This window comes from Apus apus, chromosome 19, assembly GCF_020740795.1.
Source record: "Apus apus isolate bApuApu2 chromosome 19, bApuApu2.pri.cur, whole genome shotgun sequence".
Classification (NCBI taxonomy): Eukaryota; Metazoa; Chordata; class Aves; order Apodiformes; family Apodidae; genus Apus; species Apus apus.
This window is the reverse complement of record NC_067300.1, coordinates 9,147,538-9,169,076: the sequence shown is the minus strand read 5'-3', so window position 1 is coordinate 9,169,076 and position 21,539 is coordinate 9,147,538. Positions and strand designations below refer to the sequence as shown.

Below are 21,539 nucleotides of genomic sequence, written 5' to 3'. Positions count from 1 at the left end.
CAATTGCTCTATCTGCCCACATGCATTAACTGCCAACCCAGCGCTGTGGGCCTGGAGCAGCAAAGCAGCCTCTGTCTCCTGTGCTGGAGGATGGGCTGTAGCCAGCAGCAACAGCAGCTGCTCTTCATCTTTTGCACTAGTATTCTTGACTTGAAGAGGGGTTGGAGGGGAGGCACGGAAAAACGCACCCCCTGGAAATACCAGAATCTTTTAGGGCTAAACAGTTACTTGCTTCCATGTGCTTGTGAGCAGCTGCTTGTGTCAAGATGTCTGTTGCTCTCAGTGAAACCACAAACCTGGGTAAAAACTGTCTGGTGTGAGGCACAGTGTCCCAGCCTGGCCCACAGGTTTGCCTGCAGTCCCTCCAGCAGGGCTTCTGTCACTGGTTTCTTGAGGGTGCAGAGGGGTTCCTTTTTTAGGGTGGTATGGCATGTACCCTGGACACCAGCACACCTTCCTGGGCAAGGAGGCAGCTCTCAGCAGGGTGGTTTCAGCTTTCTCTGCTGTGGTTTGTCTACGGAATTGAGGCTATTCTTAAGCTAAGACACAGATACAGGTTTGTTTGTGGCTTTGTGTTTTGGATTTAAATGCCCAATCAATTAGCTCTGGGAAAGATGCTTCTGTGGTTTGCTAGTGGGGTGTTACTGATGATGTTTTTTTCCTGAGCAGGATCTCTGCTGGCTCTTGAGAGGGGGTTTTGGGCAGGTGCCCAGGGAGAAGCAGTCTGGTAAGAGGGACATGGCTCTGGATTCCCTCTGACCACAGGATCTTCTGTCTGCAGAGCTAGAACTCACTGAAAGGCACAACTCATAACTGCAGCTCTTTGGATCATTTGTGGTGATAATGATGTTTAAAGTGATGTTTCTGGATAAGTAGTCATTTACAGATAGGCTTCTGGTGAGCAAGCAGCTCACCAACTTTTACTGGAGCTTCTTAAGAGTCTTAGAAAGCAGAGAGAGCAGGACACAGCACCTGAGGATGACCTGCATCTACTTTGAGACCCTCGGTTAACAATACTTAGTAAAGGCCCCAAGGTTCAACAGGACGCAGCTGCCACAGAGAGGAGGCTGCTGCGGGCCAGGGGGAGGCATCTCTTGTCCTGCTGAACCCCTCCCTCCCAAAGGGAGCAGCCAGGCTGCTGCGCGGCTGAGTCTGCTGGTGGCATTTCCCTCCTGGCTCCGGCGGGACAGACACGGCTGTGCCAGGTCCCAAACCCTGCTGCTCCTCACAGCTGCTCCAGGCCTGGGCATTTCCCTGGTGAGGTCAGGCTGAGCAAGAGGCTTCTTTCTCATCACGGAGCTCAGCGGCCACACGTGGTGTGGGTCAGCAATCAGCGGCGCCCTGCAACCCCCCGGCTGCCTCAAGGCGGTTGCACCTGGCGGGGGGGGGGTTCGCCGCGGCTTTGTCCTTCCCGGCTGTGGCACCTCCGGAGGTAGGTGCGGTGGCTGCAGCGTGATGTTCAGCGCAGGGGACACGCGTGACCCGTGGCCCACCCTGCTGCCGCGGCTGCTGGGCTGCTCCCCGGCTGCTGGGCTGCTCCCCGGCGCCGTGACGGGGGCTCTGCCGGGGGGCTCTGCCCGGGGGGCTCGGCCCCGCTCTCCCCCCGACCCGCCGCGGCCCCGGGGCGGGCGGCAGCGCCGATGCCGGCGGTCGGGCGGAGGAGGAAGGGCCGCTGCCCGCCGTGGGCTGACATCAGCCGGAGGAGGGGCCTGCCCGCGAGTTTCTTCGCTCGGCGCATCACTTCCCGCCGCTGCCATACTCCGCTGCCCGGTGCCGGGCGGGAGCCGCGCCGTGGCGGGCGGCTGGGCTCGGCGGGGCCGGCCCATGGCGTGTGTGCCCGGCGGGGCCAGCCCGGGCTCCGCCGCCCGCCGGCTCTACTCGAGGTGAGCGGGGCCGGGGCGGGCGCTCGGCCGCGGGGCAGCCCGGAGCCCTGTGCCGGCCCCGGAGCTGCGGGCAGCGCGTCCCGGGAGCCGCTCGGCGGGAGGAGCGAGCGGAGCCGGGAGTTTGGCGGGGAAGGGAGGGCAGGGAGCGCTCATCCGTGGGCAGGGAGAAGCTGTTGCGTGGCTGGGGACCCAGCGAGAGTCGAGCGAGGGAAGACGGAGGGGAAGGACGCGGTGTTTCCTCTGTGGGGCAGCTCACCCGCGTGTAGGATGGTGGGTGCTGAGGTTGCCGAGAGGGAAGCTGTGGTTTTCCCTGGCACTAGCCCGGGGCGACCAGCTCCTCCGTCAAGGAGGCTGATACTGAAGCCTTGTCTCTGCTGGGCATTTCCGTGGTCGCACTGCAGAGACTTTAAGTCTCAGCTTTAAAATTGAGTGCTACAGAAACTCACACCAGACTGGAACAAAACAAGCAAAGCAGCTTCAGGCTGTCAGGCATTCGTGAAAATATTGTATCCTGCCCAGCCTCTTCTTTTGGACCAAAATTTTAAAAAGTCTAAACTGGAGTTAGCTCGAGGCCTCACAGCATTGCTTGGAGTGTTGTTGTTTGTGGTGTTCGTTCTCACTGTTTGATTTCTCCAGCAGTCAGAAATGGAGGTAATGCAGGAGCTGGACTAGAGGGAAAAAATGTTTGAAATATATGCAGTGTAGTAGCTTTTCATCAATTTTCTTTGTACGTTTTGCCATAATTAGCACAGTAGCTAGTGGATTGTCTAGTTTAATGAGTATTGGTTCATTAGAACACCAGGTGTTTCTTGCTTTTGTTGTACAGCAACTCCTGGGAAAATGAAAAGAGAATGAAGAATTAAAACCATTACTCTGCCTGCCCTGGTGGGGCTAGAGCTGTGGAGAAACACTGGCTTTTAATCAGGGTTTGGATTAGGACTTTTAATCTGGATATGTTTTGTTTTGTTTTTTTTCCACTTCAATTTTTCTTAAACTTTTTGGGGAATTCCCTCTGGTCACTTTTGTGAAGGAAACACTAGTGAGGGGCTGTGTACCACTAACCTGTGTCTGTCTGGCACAGTAAGCACTACTACCAGCTGTTTAGTGAAGAGGGAATGGAAGAGAAATGGGAAGCATATCTCCTGTGGTTTACTCTGGGTGGCTCTGGCAGGGTGTGTGGTGGCAAATTTCTCTGCAGTGCTCTTCAGGACTGCTCTGCAGGCCTCGGGTGTACAGGTCAGTAGAGCTTTGCTGTCTTCCCTGCACTGCTAACTGGAGTTGGAACTTAGTTTCTTCCTTAGCATCACTTGCATTGCAGTGTAGAAACTTCTAGCTTCAAGGAAATCACTCTAAAGCCCATCCAGCAGGCTTATCTGGGGTAGAGGTAGACCCTCAGGTGGCCATTGAGGTGGTAAAGCCATGATGACTGGTATCAAAGTGTGTTTTGTTTTGCCTGGGAGCAGTAACTCAGGTGTAAGAACTGCAGAAGGTGTCTGTGTAGGCAGGGAGGTCCAGACTCCTTATCTGGTGGTGCTGGAGGAGGGAAATTCATTCTAGGAAGAGAGCTGGGGTGGAAGGAAGGGTGTCACAAAGAAATGAAAGTGTTGGTTCATTTTACTACATCCCTTACTACTCCCCTAAACTCAGCAGACATCTGTTGTGCTCACAGCAGATAATCTGTGTGCTGGCTGGGCCAGACTCTTCTGTTTAGAGAGACCAAAGTCAGGAGTACTTCAGCTACAGGAAAAACACTGTATGGGTTTTTGAGATCCTGTGTAGCTCTTTACATCAGCTCTTGCTAACCTTTTTGGTGCCCATCCATTTCTGTGCTGTTGCTACAGCAGAACTGTGAGTCTCCAGAGGGAGACCTGCTGGAAGTACCGGCCTTTGGAAGCAGCTGTGACTCTACAGGGCTGATGTGTCTGTGGTGGCCAGCTCCTGGTGTTGAACGTAGGATCCCTAGTGGGGTTTGTGGGCAGCCTTGAGCTCTGTGATCGTGCTCCATAGACTTGAGTTGACCATGAGCCTGAGCTACTGCTTTAGCTTTTCATCTGATACCAGTTTAAGTGCATCCAATTCAGCTGCATGTAACCCCTGAGGACTTGTTGGACAGAATCTGGGCTGTGGGAGCTGTGAAATGCCTGCTCTCAGCAGGTGCCCTGCTCTTCTCAGCTGCTGCAGGTACAGAATCACTTGCCTTTTTGTGCTGACTACTTGACCTTGAGCACACAGGAAGCACCAAGCCCCTCAAATGATTCCTCTGGGCTGGGATTCCCGAGAGTGTGTGTGTCAAGCTCATATCAGGGACAAGTCTGCTGGTGTCCAGAGAGCTCCACTGGATTTGGCCCTTTGCTTTTAAAAGGCCGCTCTGGAGATTTGAGTCTGGGAGTGAGGCATGGGCATGTTCTGGGAAAGCCATCTCTGTATTGCATTGAGATCACGGAGACATTATTGATCCCAGACAGAAAGAACATTAGATGATGCTGCAGTCAGACCAGAAATGTATAAACCTGGCATGAAAACTCAGACAAAAGCACATGATGTTCCTCACTCCTGTGCCTCCTTTTCCCTTCCCTTGCTCTGTCTTCTCTTGCAGTGGTACCTATGTTCAGTAGAGCTGTTGGTTTTTGTGATGTTTACTAACTTCTCTTGATTGTGTCATAAACAGTCTGCATCTCGCTCATTAATGTCACTACAGTGGGTACCTGACCTGAATGCACATCGGGCAATTAGTGCTGTGTGAGCACCACGGATCTTTCTAGAGAAGGCAACTTTCTCCTGTTCTGTTGGGAAAACTGAGCTGGAAGAGTTGTTGGCCTTCTGATATGGAAGGCAGCAAGAGAGAGGGCAAAACAGCATGGGATTGAAGTAGGCTAAAACAGGGTTTGTAAAGCAAACTGGGTGGAAAGTCCCCCATTGGAGTTTACTCCCTCTGGAATAGTTCCTGCTCATTTTGCATGTAGTCAAGGGATCACACCATGAAATGTTCCTATAGTTCTCCAGCTGCTAGTACTAGTAAAATAAACTTTCAGGACTTTGTACTGCTAAAACCAATGTTGCCTTTTGCTCGTTCGAAAGGAGAAGAAAAAAAAGTTACTTATTGCTTGCTTTTAAGATTCAGTCATCTTCTTTCTAAAAGGTGATACTTAATTACATCTGCCTCAGAAGTGAAAACTAGCACCACCAGCAGTGTTAGTTTTGGTGTTCTTTAGGAATTCAAGTGAATAAACCTCTGGTGCTAACTACTGGCTCTGCACTGGGCTCGATTTGAGCAGCTGTGTGGTGACAGTCCCATGCCACAGGTCCTGTGAGCCTGAGGGTTGTAGAGTTGCTGGCTCACAGGAGGATGGCAGAGTGTGATTAGCTTGTTCTATGAAACTGGAAGGGGGTTCAGGTGAAGGGATCCCTTTGGACTTGCTAAAGGTACCTCTCAACTACTGTGGTAACTACTTGTGTGTCTTTGCCTTATAGAAATACTTGGAGTTGGTGCAGATGACATCAGTTATGTAAACAGGACCTGTGTAGCAAATACAGTGTTCATGGGACGTTGAACCTGCTGGAGCTTGCAGGCTGTTGTACCTGCTGTGTGACTTCCTGGCAGATTTCCCTGGTTTCCCTCTTCTGATGCTCCAAATTGCCACAGCTGTCCTCTCCAGGTATTTTTCTGCTAAAGACAACAGTATTGTGCGTGCAGTGACTGAAGCTGGTCTGTCCTGGGTGGGCAGGTTTGTGAATTGGGGGCTATTTGGCATCCCAGTGAAAATGTGGTGTTCTGCACTGCCAGAAAGCTGGGGTTGGCCCTTTTTTTATCTCTTAACTCCACAGGTCAAACTTGAAATTGCTTGATTGTTACATTTGAGGATGCTGGTTTAGAGGTTTCTAAAAGCTTACAATTTTCTTCTTGCAGGTCTAGTCAGTCAGGCTCCATTAGACAGAATGATGTGAAAAACATGAAAAATGGGACAAAGTTTTCTAAAATAGCTGTGCTGAATAATAAGTGGCCCAGCAAAAAATTATATGGTAGCTTAGCATGTGGTATTGGTTTTGTTGACATCTGCTTTGGGACATTTTGAACAACTCACTTGTGGTTTCAGCCTTCATCAGCAATGTGGTCATTCCAAGGCAGAGCCAAGCAGAACATTCAGCCTCTACTGCTGCAGGGAGAGGGGACCATTGCTGATCAGGCCTTCTTGGCCTGGGAATCAGGGTCTGGTTTTGTTGCAGGTTTCCTCAGGACCTTGGGCATCCTTTTTGAGTCTTCACCTGTGGGATGTGGGGAGAGAAGCCCTAAAGTTTCCTTTCTCCCTTTAGTCTCTGATGTGAAATGGGTAGGGATGTGCCTGGCACCTGTGCAGTGCCTGGCACTGCATGATCTTCATCTTCCTTCTGTCCTCTAGGTGCTGCTGCAATACAAACAATTGTTGTTTTCAGGGCATTAATTAGACTCGTATGTGAATGTGTAAATTGAGCTCAGATGATACCCTGTTTTTTTTCCTTGTGCTGACTTGTACTCCACTGACTTGAGTTAAGCCAGACCTGCTTGTTGTGTCTCATGCTGCTGGGGTGAGAGCTGTCCCTCTGGATTCTTTATCCTGAAATACTTTGCATTGTGTGAGGCATTTGTGCCAAGGAGACTAGAAAGAGAACTCTGTGCACTGACCGTGTGTCTTGTGGGTTGCACGGTGTTTGCTACCTTGTCAGCTCAAGTCAGATAAGCTTATGTGACTGGTGTGTGGCCTGAGGGCAGCCCTTGAAGGCAGTTCCCTTCAAGAGTGATATTGACACTCTGGTCATCCCAGGGCCTAACTGAATGGAGAGCTGGGTTGGAACTTGGGCAGCCTTTGGCCCTTCCCAGCTGGGATGTTGTGTGTGAAGCACTACTGAGCTGTGTTACCATGTGCTCTGTGACTTGCTACTGAGGTGCCTTTTGCTAGCTGCTGTGTTAGGCAGCAGATGAATCCCTCCTGAGAGAGTATCTGAAAGAGCTCATGGCAACAAGGGAGACACTGGGAAGGGTTCCTATAACCAGGAGATTGCTGAAGGCCTGGCTGGGACAGTCCTAAGGACAGAGAAAATCCTTGGGGACTTCAGCCTTGCTTGAACAACAGGTTGGAACTCTCTCAGGTCTTATGCTGTAGAAAACCACCAGCAGCACTTTTCTTGGAGGGATGCATCTTACTGAACTCTTGATGCTTTTCTGCTTTAAGAGCAATTTTTTCTACAAGTTGCTGCTCAAATATACTTAGTTTCCCCTCTGCTTCCTGTCCTGCTCTGTGTATTGCTTTGATTAGCCAGCCCAGCTTCCAGAATTAAAAGCCCCATCCCTCTTACAAAAAAAACCCAAACCCAACATGCCAACAAAAAGCCATGAAATAAAAATTCATCCTGCATCTGGGCATGCAGGCTGTGTAGCCTGACCACAAAGTGAGGCTGTTGCATTCTAGCCTGGGCTATTTATATTGTCAGTGGGACAGCTTTACATTGACTGAGCTGCTCCCTCCCTCAAGATACTCTTAATTAAATGTTATTTGCCAGGTCTGACTTTCTAAGTGGCTTAGATCTAACCGGTATAAACAGGATAATTTTTTTTCCCCACTGGAAGCTTAAGAAAGTAGGAGTAATCTTGTTGGAAGGCTGCTTGTGTTCAGAGCCATGACTCTGGTTTATGTTAGTGAGCTGATGGAGTGTAAAAAACCAAAACCAGCTCCACAACCAGAAAGGTGACAATCCTGCCAGGACTTGGTGAGGAGAAGGGGAAAGGGACAGCAGCTGCCTCTGGCTGGGAGCACAGCAGCTCACTGAACAATGCCCAGCAATGTTGTGCAACTGCTAGGGAAGGAAGTGAAAATTTATCATTACAGTGCAGCTTCAAGGGCAATATTAAATGAGCAATTTGCAGCACAACCCTGTACTTAACTGACTTAACTAACTTCTCCTGAGATAAAATGGCAGGACTGATAAGGGCAATAGTCATGGCTTCTGCTCCCACCAGGAGTGGTGCAAATACAGGTTCTTTTTAGAACTGAATCTGAGGTGTTGGTTTGAGAGCCTGCATGGGCAGCTAAAACCTAAACCAGTTTAATGGCCTGATCCTGCAAGTGCCTGACTAATCCATGTCCCATTGAACCTAGGAAAGGGGGAGCAAGCACATGCTGAAACATTTTGTTGATATCTGATTTTCTTATTTCACTGGAAGCAATAAAAGGACTCCTCTGCAAGACCCTAGACACTGGATTAGCAACACAAACCCTGAATGAGTTCCTTGGAAGGCAGTGCTGCTATCTGATCACTACCTTCAGGACAGAAATAAATAGCTTAAGTCTTCTGCTATTCCCAGTTTTCTTTCAGCAAGAGGTTTTTGCCCCAGGATGACAGGCACTGGGACCACAGGCCTTTCCATTCTGACTCTGAGATTAGAAATCATATATCTAAAGAAGCTTCATCTTCTGCTGTGAGTCAGGAGCTCTGTGCAGCTGCTAAACCTGAAGGGATTTTGAGTGAAGAATATTGGATTGTCTTGTCTCCCCTTATGCTCTTCTGTTACCCTTTGCATGGTGCACTCTGGAGCAGCCAGAGGGATTGGTCTCTGAGAGTTGGGGTCTAATGCATCTTTCCTCCAGATGCTGCAGGAGAAAGATTAAAAAAATGGATTTTCAAAAGGGAAAACACCAATGTTTTACTAACAACATAATTCAGTGCAAAAGCAATTTTATGTTGAGCACTGGCCCCACCTGAGAACAGATGTTTTGCCTTGGAAGCTGCTTTTAAAAATGTATGGATAAAGCTTTGTGCTGTCAGTTGGTAGCTGCAGGTTGCTCTCTGAGCTGCAGGGAATGATGGCTGTGTGGTGCTCCTGGGAAGCAGCTTTGAACATGCCCTGTGTGACAGGGCTCCTTTCCTGCCCTGGGGATTGTTTCCCTCCCATGCTCTGGCTGCCAGGGAGCAGACTGAGGTGGCACGTGCAAAAGCAAAGCACTGCCCCTCTGAGCCCCTTTCCTGGGTGCTGGGCAGAGCTCCCTGTGGGCACAGGTCTGGCTGCTGATCCATGATGAGACCTGGGGCAAGTTATTTGATTTTTCTGCCCTGCTCAGGCTTGCCTACCCCATGCAGCCTGTGGAGGGACAACTTCTGCTGTAGCATCACAGCAGATTGAGCACAGAGAGACCAGCTTTGCCATGTGGCTTGCAAGTGTTGTGGCAACACAAATAATTCACAGTTGTTGAGTTCCTGGGGGGAAACTCCAGCACACTGCTGGGACAGGCAAGTGGTCTGTGTGTGTGCAGTGGAGTTTCTCCATATCTTGATTTTTAAAAGCTGTGCATATTTACAGGTAGAGTGGATGGTTTGCTCTACCAAATGGCTTTGCTGGCTTATGTGTTTCCATGACTTTCTTGATACCCATGAGATTTTGAAGACCACTGGGTATCACAGCAGCTGCCTTGTCTGAGTGTTTGCCCCATGCAGCACACTGGTCTTGGCTGGTGGTATCTCCCTGGACACTGGTGTAAAGTGCTACAAATTCATGTGCTTTGGCTTGGAGCTGCTGGAGTGCAAATTAGCTGTGGGGTGAGTTTCTCCTGTGATCCACATGGCAGAGCTGAGGTTGTTCTTTGTGCACTTTGTGGAGTATCCATTCATACCTGAGGAGAGCTAGAAAGTGCTGATTAATATTCCTCTCTCTGGGGCTATTTGTCCATTACTGTAATTCATGGTTTCTATTACGGTACTGCCTGGTGTCCCACACTGCTGTGCCTGATCCTGGTAGGGTTGTATCTTCTCCAGGGTTTCAGAGTGCTTGGTACCCATCAGTATTTTATTGCAGCCTTTCTGAGAAATACTGTTCCTGTTTTCAAGGGTGAGAAATTGTGTAGTCTTCAGGGTGAAAGAGAATATAGGTGGCAAAACTAGGAGCAGAATGTCCTGCCTCCCACTCCCTCCCTTCAGTGCTTCCTTACTCATGTCACAGTGGGGTTAATTGTCAATTGAAGGGGAGACCTTGGCTTTGTCTTTTACTGAACTGTGCAGGGCAGTGCAGCACTTGCATTGCACAATATTACAATGGTTCTGCTGTTCTGCTTAATATGGGACAGAGCAGAAGGTTTTTCAGAAGGAAGTTACCAGCTGGTGAATTAAAACACCAGGCTTTGCCCATTTACAACGTGTGCCTCAAGTGTGCTGAGGACCCGGTGAACCACGGGCCCTGGGGGAAGAAAAGAAGCAGCCTGGGTGGCTGTGGGGTCTGGTCACCATGAAGAGGCCAACTCCAGGTACTGGCTTGAAGAAAGCAGAACAGCCCCAAGCTGTTAGTGCTCAGGCACTTGTGACTCCACGGAGTTATTCGTCTCTCGGGCTTTGAGAAGCGAGCAGTTAATTTAAAAAGGGAGAGAGGGACACAGAAAAATATTCCCTGTCAGAAAATCACCTGCAAGTTAAATCACATGAGAACTCAGTGGAGTTCCTGGGTGCCCTGCCTTGAGGGGTGGTTGTCTTTGGGGTATGGTGAAAGATGGAGAGAGAAAACCACACATCTCGATTCTCACAGCGGAGCAGGAAGCTTTGGGGATTGGTAGTGGCTGCCAGTGCTTTAAGGAGGGTCCTGTTGTTACTGTACTCCAGTTATGCTTTTGTAACATTATCATATCACAGCTAATACCACAGAAACCAGCTCCTTTTATTAGCAACTGTCAGCAGAGATCTGTATTAAGAAAATGCCATCAGAGATTGTATCTTGCTGCAAAACATGGAGGCCATCAGGTCTGACTACTGGCCAGGCTTTCTGCAGCATGAAGTCAGGATTATAAACCACCAGTGACTAAACAACTGGAAATACCTGGTATTATAAGCAAGGTTTGTTTCTCCCTACTCTTTGACAAATAAGCCCTTCTGATTTCAGCAAGGAGTAGCTTGCTGGGGAAACCCATGGGCCAACATCTTGTGGTGACTGAAAAGGGACGTACGTAAATGTAGATGAATGTCCTGGAATTGAGACTCCAACTGTGCCTCAAGGTATTTCCTGGCATCCCAGTTCAGCTGAGTGTCTGAGCTCCTGCATGGACCTCAATAATAAACCAGATGAGTTCACCGTGATGTGCCCAGAATTTTAAGGCTGCAGCCCTTGGCCAGCTCTTGTACCAGTTGTTTCCATCAGGGCTGTAATCCAGGAAACTCCAAACATGAACTAGTCATTGATTGGAGTCTGTGGTTTGGTGCTTTCCTGTGTGAAGTCGCTGGAGCAGGGGAGGCTGTCGTGTTACCTGTGTTCATCCCTTCCATTTGCACAGTGGGGAGTGCAGATAGCAGGAGTGTGCCAGCAAATACCACGGGGAGCTTCAGGACTGTGTTCAGGTATCTAAGGGGTTAACAATGAAATGGTTGAAAATAGCCACTTTTTCCTCTGCTGTTTTGGAAGAAAGTAAAAACCCACTCTGCAAATTGTATGTTTCCTTCAATAAAGCCATTCTTTGGCATCAGTGTTTTTGGCAGAAAGTTGTCATCTGTCATGGCACTGAGCGAGCATTTTGCAGAGTTGTGTGAGACATCAGCAAGGGAAAAAGCCTGTGAAAGCTGCAGAGGTGTCTGAGACACTGGCATCAAGCAGAGGTGTCCTGCTGGGTCTGGATCTGCAGGAAGGAGTGCCAGGGCTGCGTGCTGCTGCCTCATCCTGCTGCAGGGCTGAGGAGTGTGTGGACTCAGTGGTGAGCAGGTCCTGCATTAGGTGTTCTGTGATCTCTGTGGCTGGGCAGGTCCTGGCCCCAACAGCCAGGATTCCCCGTCTTTGTTTTAAAGCCAAACATGCGGTGACACAAGAATGAGGAATGAGAAGAGAACTGTTGTGTGACCTGCCCTTGCATCCCATCCCCTGAACACAACGACTTTCTGCTGTAGGGAAAATGTCTCTGTTTCTGGGTCGGATTCCTGCCATTTTAGGAGTCAGGTTTGCTTAAGCAAGGTCAGACTCCAGCTGTGCATGGTGAAGTTCCAAGTCCATGTGCAGAGGGCAGAGGTCCCCTGCCCAGGGCCAGGGTAGCTGTGCTACCAGCAGCCTTAGGAAGGGAAGAAAGGAAGGAGCTGCTGTACAGACCTGGCTCCGAATGAGGACTGAGTCATTTCTCAAGGCTGACGCTCCCTCCCAGAGCTGGTTGCCTGAGGCTAACATGGCACACAGGCAGGAGACATAAAAAGATATCTGGCTATATGCACACACAGAGGAGGGAAAAGTAACAGTTCAAAACATGTGACTGGAATTAAAATTAAAACAAAAAAAGACTTCCCAATTAAAGCCATGTGTGTTGGAGGATGTAACTGCTCCTGGAAGGCTCGTTGAGGCTGTTTGTACAGCACAAATGCAGCCAGTCCATAATGCCCTGGATTAAAAAAGGCAGGCTTCTCCAGCATGTGAAATCCATCTGGAAGCAGTGTGGTTCCTGCCTGGCAGCAGCTTCCACAGCCCACCACCATTACGGGTTAAGGTAAGGAGCAGCCTTGTCACCTGTCTTGTCCTCCCTGTCTGAAGCCTGCTGCTGTGCCACGGCTGTCTGTCACTGCTTGATGATGATGTCTCTGTGCAGAAGCAGAGATTCATTTTTTCTGAAGACATGCATTATTCAGTAGTCATGATAAACGAGCTCCCTTGATTTGGGTGTACCCTTGATGCTATATCCTCTCTTCTTTCACCAGCGTGAGGGGGGAGTGGAGCAGGGAATTCTTGCAGTGCTACAGAGCAGCCTGTGTTCTGTACAAAGCCATTGCAATACCTCTGAGGTTACAACAAGGAGCTAACCTAAATCTAAAATAAGTCTCTGGAGGCATCTCCACTATCCAGTCCTGCTTGTTCTGTCTCCCTAACTGTGCTTCCTTCAGGCAGGTAATGCCTGATACAACGTTAAACTTCTGGCTTCATCATTTCTACCTGCACGGTATCAAATACTTTATTTGCTGGGGTTGGATGTGCTGCAGGCCCATCCCCTGCTTTGTGAGGAAAACAGAGGAGGTTTTTTTGGTTTATAAAAGCTTAAAAATCTGATGCTTCATTCTTTTATTCCCCTTACTGAAGGCTCAATTCCAATAAACATATAAAATAACATAATTCTGTATTTTTTTTTAATGAGAAGTTTTGTAAATCGCTTAAAGCAAATCAATATATGGACTAGCTCATGATCTTGTGATAGAAAATTATTAGGGAGAGTATTAGTGTTCTTGCTGTATCCAGGGAGACTTCCCCAAGAAATGTTTATACAAACAAATTCCTCTTATGGAAGAACAGGACCAGGGTCCATGTGACAGATGCAGAGATGTACCATCTATGTGGCAAATGCCTGTGGGGACATATGCCTGCCTGCTGCACACGTGAATCAACTGCACTGGCACCCCAGTGTTGGAGCAAACCCTGCTGTGGTGCAGTGCTGGGGTGGAAGGGGACTCCATTCATTTGATTCCTACACCCATTGCAGTGTTGTCAAGTGTTTCCAGGGTAGATGTTATCCGTGGAGCTATACTAGGACAGAAGTGCTAAAAAATTGGGAAAACGCAGTGGAGGACTAAGCCACACAACCCTCTGGAAGAAGTGACACCAGCTTGCAGGATGCTGCAGCTCCAGGGTTCCCTGCAGAGGCAGCAGACACCCGCCACAGGCTGTGCCACACAGTGCTAGACAGTGGGTCTGGTCTCAGATCAGCAAAGCAGAACATAATTTTCACCTTGCATGCAAGCTGTGTTGCTGTGGGGCGATGGCCTGGCCTTCTGGGAATCCTGCCACACTCTGATTTATAGGCTTGTGCATTAATCTGGTGGCACACATAGATTTTTCCATAATGCCATGAAGAATCCAAAAGTGCTCTTGCTGTTGTTCTGCAGAGCCTGGGTTTGCACAGAGCATCTGCAGAAACTGTCTAGAGATTCTGGTAAGGTCTGCAGAGAACCTCTGGGCTGATACTGGAGCTCTTGAGGGGGCCTCTTTTTCCTGTTTTTTCAAACAGATGTAGAATATTATCTTTACAATATCCAGAGGGGTGTCCTGGGGCTGTGCAACAGCCAGGGAGAGCAGCAGTGTCCTGCACCTGAGCTCTCACTGTTTGCCAAGGCAGCCTTTTCAGTGCATCAGTGTGTCTGGGCTGATTTCCAGTTTTTAGCACCCCTGAAATTTTCAAAGACAGCACAACAATGATTTTAACAGCCCTCGGAGCATGAGACAGCTGCAGAAAAACAATGTAGAATTGGTGCAATCTGTTCTGCTAAAGCTTTGCCAACAAAAATCTGTCCTGGTGTCTGGTGTTATGGCCGGCCCTGACTCAAGCTCTGCCCACCTGCTCTCTCTGACCTTGGAGAGCCACCGTGTCTGTTTGCCTTGGTGGTTTTCTCTGGTTTGGGCACAAAGGAAGGTAATCCCCAAGAGAGGAACTATCATGGGCTCTGGCTTCATGTCACCCTCTTCACTGCTGTTACCATGTGGAAGTTTGAAAGAGGACTTTCTGCTTGTTTGGTTTTGCTGGACTTGATCACTTGGTTCTTCCTAATTGCTTTTCAATGAGTTCTGCAGGAAGTGAAGGAGGGCCAGGCTCATACTCTTTCTGTCACTAAGATCACATCCAAATCCCTTTCCAGGTGCAGAGCATCCTGAGCAGTCTTGGTGAGCTGCAATCACTCAGTATCTGCCTGGCTCAAACGCAGGATTGAGAGATGTAGGGTATGTGTTTTGAGATGGATCCCAAAGGCCTCTCTTGGCTTTAAATACTTGGCCTGGGGCTGAAGGGGAAGCAGATGAGACAGGAAGGGAACAGAATCAAATTGGATGTTGGTTGCTGAGGAGTCAGTGGAAAAACAGTGGTGTGAACTTTGTCATCGTTGCCTTTTACCCTACAGGGTGACATCAGCCCCTTTGCCTGAGCACAGATCAGGGGGTTGTGTGGGGATGTGGGTAGGGAAGAGGCAGCATGGAGCCCCTCTGCTGGTGCTGAGCAGATGCAGGGGAGGTTTGGGATGAGGCCCATGTGGAGGGGGTATGGCCAGGGGGTGCTGGGGCAGGCAGCGGGGGCTGCCTTTGTCTGGGTTTAACTGTAATACAGTCCCTAGTGCTGTTGGGATTTGGCAGCATCTTTTCAAGATGTAGTTGTTTTTCTGCTGCAAGTCTGTGCTCCATGGCAGGAGCAGCTGGCAGGTTGAGACAGGAAGAAGGGGGGGCTGCAGTTGAAGGGGTTTCCAGGCAGCTTGAACTCAGCAAAGACTTGGGCCTGTGGCCTCTGAGTTTCTGGGAAAACTGTCGCTTGGCTTCAGGAAAGTAGTCTGGGTACGGAGGAAGGGAAATCTCATAAGGTCCCTCAGGTTGTGCAATTGCAGAGAACAACTGGAACAACAGTGCAGGGTGGCATTTGTGGAGCTGAGCTTGTCCCTGCTGGCAGCCTGGAGGTGGCAGGATCATGGGGCAAAGCTGCCTCATGGCTTGAGTCCCAGCCTGCAACCTCCTTTTGTCTAACCTGAGCTGGAACTGCTGTGTTGTAGCTCCACCATGGTCCGTGAGGACTCTTCCCTGGCTCTGATGAGGAGGACAGGAGGGGCTAGGCAGTCCCCTCTCTCATCCCAGAGAGGATTTGGGCTGGTATGCAGGCTGGCCCCATGGGATCTGTGAAGCCCCAGCTGTGTGCAGTTGTCGAGAAAAGGTGCCTGGACATCTCTCATCTCATTTGCAGTGCTTCTGAATTTGGAAAGATAACCCCAAACCAGAGTCCAGCCATTTTCAGTAACAAGTTTGGTGTGAATGAACCCCTGTATTTTGGTGGTTAATAAAAGTTGAACAGCATAAATAAAATGAGTAATAAAGACATTGGCTGTTTTCATTGTAGAGCTGTTGATAAGCTATTTGTTTTTGTAATCTATATCATAATTGTAACCCAAAGTAGTTGGTCGCAGGAGCAATATGCTGATTTAAATCACAGCACAGATTTAGTGAGAGGATGTGTTGACCTAATTGCCAAAGCAATGCTATAATGAAAAGCCATTCAGACTGCATGTCCTCTCTTGCCCTCTGGTTTCTGGAAGAGACTAAAGGAAATAGCACTTCACTTCTGGTGAAATAATCCCAGGAGTGTTGTTTCATTGCAGTGTGATGGATTCATTTCACTGAAGGCACTGGCACTGTACAAGAAGGCAAAGTGCTCTTGGAAAACTGAGGAAGTTCCCCTCATTGTGCTGAAATCAGAGTTAATTTTGAGTATCTGCAGTGAGAAAACCTGAATGCCTAAAATTTCATCCTGATGTAGGGACTGGCTTGCATTGCCACTCTGCATGGCAAGTTTCAGATGGAGGCTGTTACCTTTGGCTGTGCTTGGCAGTTATGGGGTGGGACAATCTACAGACAGCACAGATAGAGCATCCTCCTTTGTGCCTCCTGCAAAGGAAAGAACATCCTCAGGAGCATCATTAGTCTGCTAGCATTTGGCAAGCTAGTGCTGCTGACCTCTACACTTACTTTCTTTCAGCTCAAATGGCAGGTGGGGGTGGTTGGATTTATACCCTGCTGATGAGCCATGTGAAGAGACTATGATCCAGGCTCTTCAGAAGGTTTCATTCTCGCTCTGCTTGAAAGCGAGTTCTCCTGCACAGTCCCTCTTCTGAGTCATTTTCATCAGTTCATGTGTTCTGTGGATTTTCAGGAGTCAGAAGTTGTATGAATTCGTTTTCAAGTTGGTATCTCCTTAATCTTCATTTCCTTAGACCCTGGAAAGTATTTGCATCTTTTAATTTAAGTGCTTTGAAACTGGGCATCAAGTAGAACTGTTAACTAGGATGAGATGAAGTTCACATTTGCACCTTAATCCCATCTGAGCTTTCTCAAATGCTGCAAGTTAATTACATCTCACCATGATCCTTTGATACCTGAGTAATTTTGGAGCACAGAGGCTTAACTTTGTGCTCGTTGCCTTTTAGAGGTCTCAGATAACACAGAAAAATGCTATTGTGTTCTCTGTTCTTGCTATGGGTTAAGCTGTGTTTGGGGGTACATGCATTCAAGGTAGTTATTGCCAGTGTATAACTTATTGAGACCCCAACTCTTCCAAGTGTAGGGCAGGTTTCTAGAGGTCATCAGTATCTTAAGCTCCCGGAGGTGGAGACATTTCTTTGGGCATGCTTAGATCTTCAGTGATTGTTTGGCATCATGTTGAGCTGGTGGCACAAGATGTGTGAGCATCCTCACCTGGCTGGAAAATGCTGCACCTCATCCCCAGGGGAGCAGCTCTAGTTAAGTGGTTCACTTGGTGCTTGCAATGGAGAGCCTGGCAGGGGCACTGGGATGCAGGGCTCCTCAGTTCCTTTCCATCTGACTCCTTTCTCCATCTGACTTCACCGTGGGCAAGTTACATCTTGCTGTGTCTTAGCTTCCTTTTTGCAAAATGGGCTAAGAGCTGCCCTTGCACCTTTGCCAAATATTCTGTGGCTCTTAGGTTGACAAGTTTCTATGCACACCAGTTCAGCAGGATGCTACTAAACCAGCAAACACCTCCCATCTGCCTTCATTTCTCACAGGCCTCATGGGTCAAAGCCACAGAGGTAGTTTCTCTGCGTGGCACTTGGTCAAATGGAGAGCTGTGTGCAGCCACGGGGAGCTGTGTAAGCAGGGCAGTGCAGGATGACTTTTGCTTTCATGCAGGGAATGGGGAGTTGGAATTCAAATTTCTGACTATGAGGCAGCTTGTTGGAGCTATTATGGATTGAAATGGGGTCTTAGTCAGCTCTGCTAATAAGAGGGTAAATGCAACTAAATACAGCTGTCTTCCTCACTGTCATTTGGTATTTATTAGCAAATATGCAGTGGAATTGAATCCCTTGTAAGTATTCTGCAGCTAATGGTAGATAGCAATTAACTGAAATGACTACTGTTGAGCACTGATGCTACTACCATCTGAGTGGAAGAGGAAATCTAGAGCCAGCACACAGACCCAGCAGCTTCCAGAACTCCTGTAGTTTTCCCCTCTAGATTCTGTATTTCATGCCCTTATCAAAAGACTGCAGTGAGAACCACTTCATCTTGGCACTCCCTGGAGCTCCAGCTTGAACAAACACTTCTTAAGCAGCAAGAGTGTGTGTGTATAGATATTCTTATTTTTGGTTTAGGGGTCATCCAAAGGACTTACTACACAACTGCTACCAGTGAAAGTGTGTGGAGTGGAAACTTCCTTCCCTCCAGGTGTGCTGGTGGCACAGAGCTGCCTCTGCAGCACCTCTTAGGCCCCAGGAGCTGTGAAGGAAACTGGCCCAGAGGCTTGGAACTACTTCAGAAGCTGGGAAGGACTGGGTGCAGCATTCATTGTTTCATCTTTGGCCTTTCCTTTCCAAACAAAGCAAGAGGTTTTGATTTCTTCCCCTCACTTCATAAGGTGACATGTAGGTCAAAGTCCCCCAGAGGTTCTGTCCTCCATTGGCTGGAAGGAAACCAGCTTCTGTGTGCTGGTTTCAAACGACCAGAGGAGTTAGAGTCAGGCTGATTTCACGTATATCTTGATTTGCTTGTCACCCTTCCCTGCCAGCCTGTGTTTGATGTGGAGCCTTGTGTGGAAAGTGCTTTGTCAGGAGGGGATTAGTGCCGGGTTGTGCCGTGGTGGGAAGCAGGGGCCGTGCTGCAGGGAGAGCTGTTGGCAGGGGAGAGGCACTGCTGGCTGCCAGGCACGGGAGCTGGTCCTGGGAGAGAGCTAATGGAGTAGTTTCAGTAGTGCCCTCCTTGCAAAACAGAGCAGGCTGCTAATGGGCGTGTTGATACGGAGGTGTGAGCAGTGCAGGGGAGGATGAGCATGGAATAGGAGGAACTGGGTGATTGATGGGTCTGCTGTTGTGGTAATGTGATGATATTCCATGGTATGAAGTTTTCATCCTGGAGATGGGATCCTGTCATTTGGCAGCAAGTGAGAGGCAGCTGGGTGTGTGCTGGTGATGGGATTATTTGAGCCCTCAGCCAGCTGTGAGCAGAGTGTGGCTTGATGAGGAGGAAGGACCCTGCTTGGGGAAGAGTAGCCGGTGAGAAACTGCCTGAAACATGTGATGAGACTGCCCCAGGGAGAGAAGAGCAGTCCGGTCCAGCTTGCAGTGCTGGCCTAAGGCTAAACAGGTATAAAGTCACCACGGATAAATCTGGGCTGTGCATCAGGAGGATCTGGAGTAGATTTCCTCTTGTAGGGAAGCCCATGAAAACGGTCTCTGTCAAGCACAGGGCTTTTGCACAGGAGAAGCATGAGCTGGTTCGTGTGGGATAGGAGCTCCCTCCCCATGTCCCCAGGCAGGGAACCATCCCTGGGGACCTGGAGCAGGTCCCACCTGGCTGTGTAACCTGGTGGCTCACAGTCACCAGCTGCTTTTTTCATGTCCAAGAGCTGTGCAAAGGCTGGGAAAGTAAATGACTAAAGAGGAATAATTCCCAGCTTGATTACTTTCTTTAAGGATGTGCTTGCTGCCAGTCAATTATTTAAATGCATATTTAGTTAGTTAAGCCAGTGAATATACATTGATAGTGAGCACCTGAAACCTGATCCTTTTTGATAGGAAAAAATGTTTAATTGCCCCTGTAATCAGTCCTCTGAAATTACATCTCTTTTTGTATTATGATCCAATCAGGTTGCAAGTAAGATGCTAAAATCTATTGCTTCATTAATTCATATCAATAGATACACTGAGGGGTTTGTTTTTTCTGTTACTACTGTTGGTGGCTTTGGTGGGGTTTTTTTCTGCCTTAACTCCTGTCTAAAAGCTTGGGGTTTATTCCTGACTGTAGAACTACAGCAACTCTGATTGGGAATGAGTTTTGCAATTGCCTCCACTAATACTAATCAAATACCTATATATATATATATATGTAAAAAAAATTTAAAAGGCAGTTTCACCTTGCAGGCAGGAAGAGGTTCTCTTGCCTTGTGCAATCATTAGTATTTAATATTAATAATAGCTAATATTAATAATTACAATATTTAAGACAGCAGCAAACTGTCTCCTAGCTCTGTCTTGTGACGTGATTTTCTGAGTCACTTGATGGATTTATTGTCAGCAGGTAAGTGCTGTGAGTGAGACTGTCCAGACAAGGCAGCCCTGAACACATGGAAGGAAGGGTTGGTGTAAGACAAGTTGAAATGCTAGACACTGCAGCCTCATTTTTCTGCCTGCCTGGCATGGAGGCCAGGCTGAGGTGCAGACCTGAGAGGCAGGATGTTGCTGTGTCCTACTCTGGCTTTTGTAGCTGTATCTCCTGGGCTGCAGGAGCTGCAGCAGCCCTGAGCCTCAGGTCAGTGCACAGCCTGTGATCCTGCAGAGACAGCTCTTGGGTACAGGCAGTTTGCACTGTTTTCCAGCCTAGCAGGGGGAGGACAAGGGTGTTGTTGTCTGTGTGGTGTTATTTTCCTGGAATACTTGATAAGGGAGGCACAAAAATTTGAGGGAGAGCAGAATTTTGGGAGGTCTGACTGTATCTTTAAGCTTCTGAACACACATTATGAGCAGTGTTCCCCCTTTGGGAACCTTTATCATCGCCCAAGTCCTAATTCTAGTGCTGTTGACAGCAGTCATGGTGATCATTGTCAATGGCACTGATAACATCTTGTGCTGTTTGCTTTGTTTCTTACTTGGCAGTGTTCTTGGCAACCCCAGTGCTCCGGGGACCCTTGCTGCCTTCTCTGTAGTGCTGTGTTGCTTGAAAACATTTGATGTGTAAGTCTCCTTGTGTTTTGCCTGAGCACCTTTTGTGAAGGAACATTTTTGCTCTGAAGGCAAAGCCAAAAGGCAGTCTGTGCTGCAGATCATCATTAGCTGCTCTCTGACAGTGATGGATGACCCTGGGAAATGTGGTTGTTAAAGGCAATATCTGCTCTTCCTGTTCTTCTCAGCTTTTTCTGCCTTCAGATCAGTTATCCTTTAAAGAAGTTGAGGAGGAGGGAGCGTAGCCCTGCCCCCTGTTTTGGATTGGGAAGAGACTTCTTCATTCCTGTCACCTTGTGGAGTAAGGTCACCCTTTTCTGCCACATATGAGTGTCAGAAGCAACATCCATTCCTGGGTTCCAAACAGGCAGCTGTCACATTGATGGGGGCCGAGTGATCTGCCAGCGTTCTGCCACTCACTCCTTCCTCTGGCAGAATGCTGTGCAGATTGCCTCACTCCTTTGTGGCCAAACATTGGGTTTATATTTGTCCTCCTACTGCTTTTGAAGAAAGTGTTCTGGTTTTTTTTGTCGTTTCTTAAACAACTGTTTTGCCCTTTCTGAAGTACCTTCTGTAAAAGGATCTCCAGGTGCTCTGGGAGCCTCCCTCCTTGCTGCTTTACAGGTGTGTACGGAACCCAGAGTGCAGAGGAGCTGGGGGGCTTGCTTAGTGCTCCCCTCTGATGCTGGGACTTTTTGGGGTACACGTCAGCACTGTGCTGCTTTCTAGATTTCAGCTGGTGTCTTCAACACTTTATTCTTACCTGGCCAGACTTGACATGGTCTGTCATCTCAGAATATTCAGAATGAAACACTTTGTTATATGTGGTGTAGTCTTGGTTTGATGTGGGACTCGATCTGGGAAGGCTGTCAGACCTTCCTGCTGCTTGTGATGGGCCTGGAGTCTGAGATGTGACTTCTCCCCGTGTGTGGAAATCCTGCTTATCTGGAGGAACATGTAAATCTGAGTGGTTTGCAGTGATTCAGAGCA

The 21,539-nt window shown here is 48.6% G+C and overlaps 1 protein-coding gene across 2 annotated transcripts in view; it reads left to right on the top strand.

The window, feature by feature from the left end:
- Positions 1-1,851: 1,851 nt before the first annotated feature.
- GPSM1 (G protein signaling modulator 1) overlaps positions 1,852-21,539 on the top strand; it is a 71,379-nt gene continuing 51,691 nt past the window's right edge. For both annotated transcript variants that reach the window (XM_051636884.1, XM_051636883.1), the window contains exon 1: positions 1,852-1,883. The gene's annotated coding sequence lies outside the window, so the exon portion shown is untranslated. The remainder of the gene's footprint in view (positions 1,884-21,539) is intronic.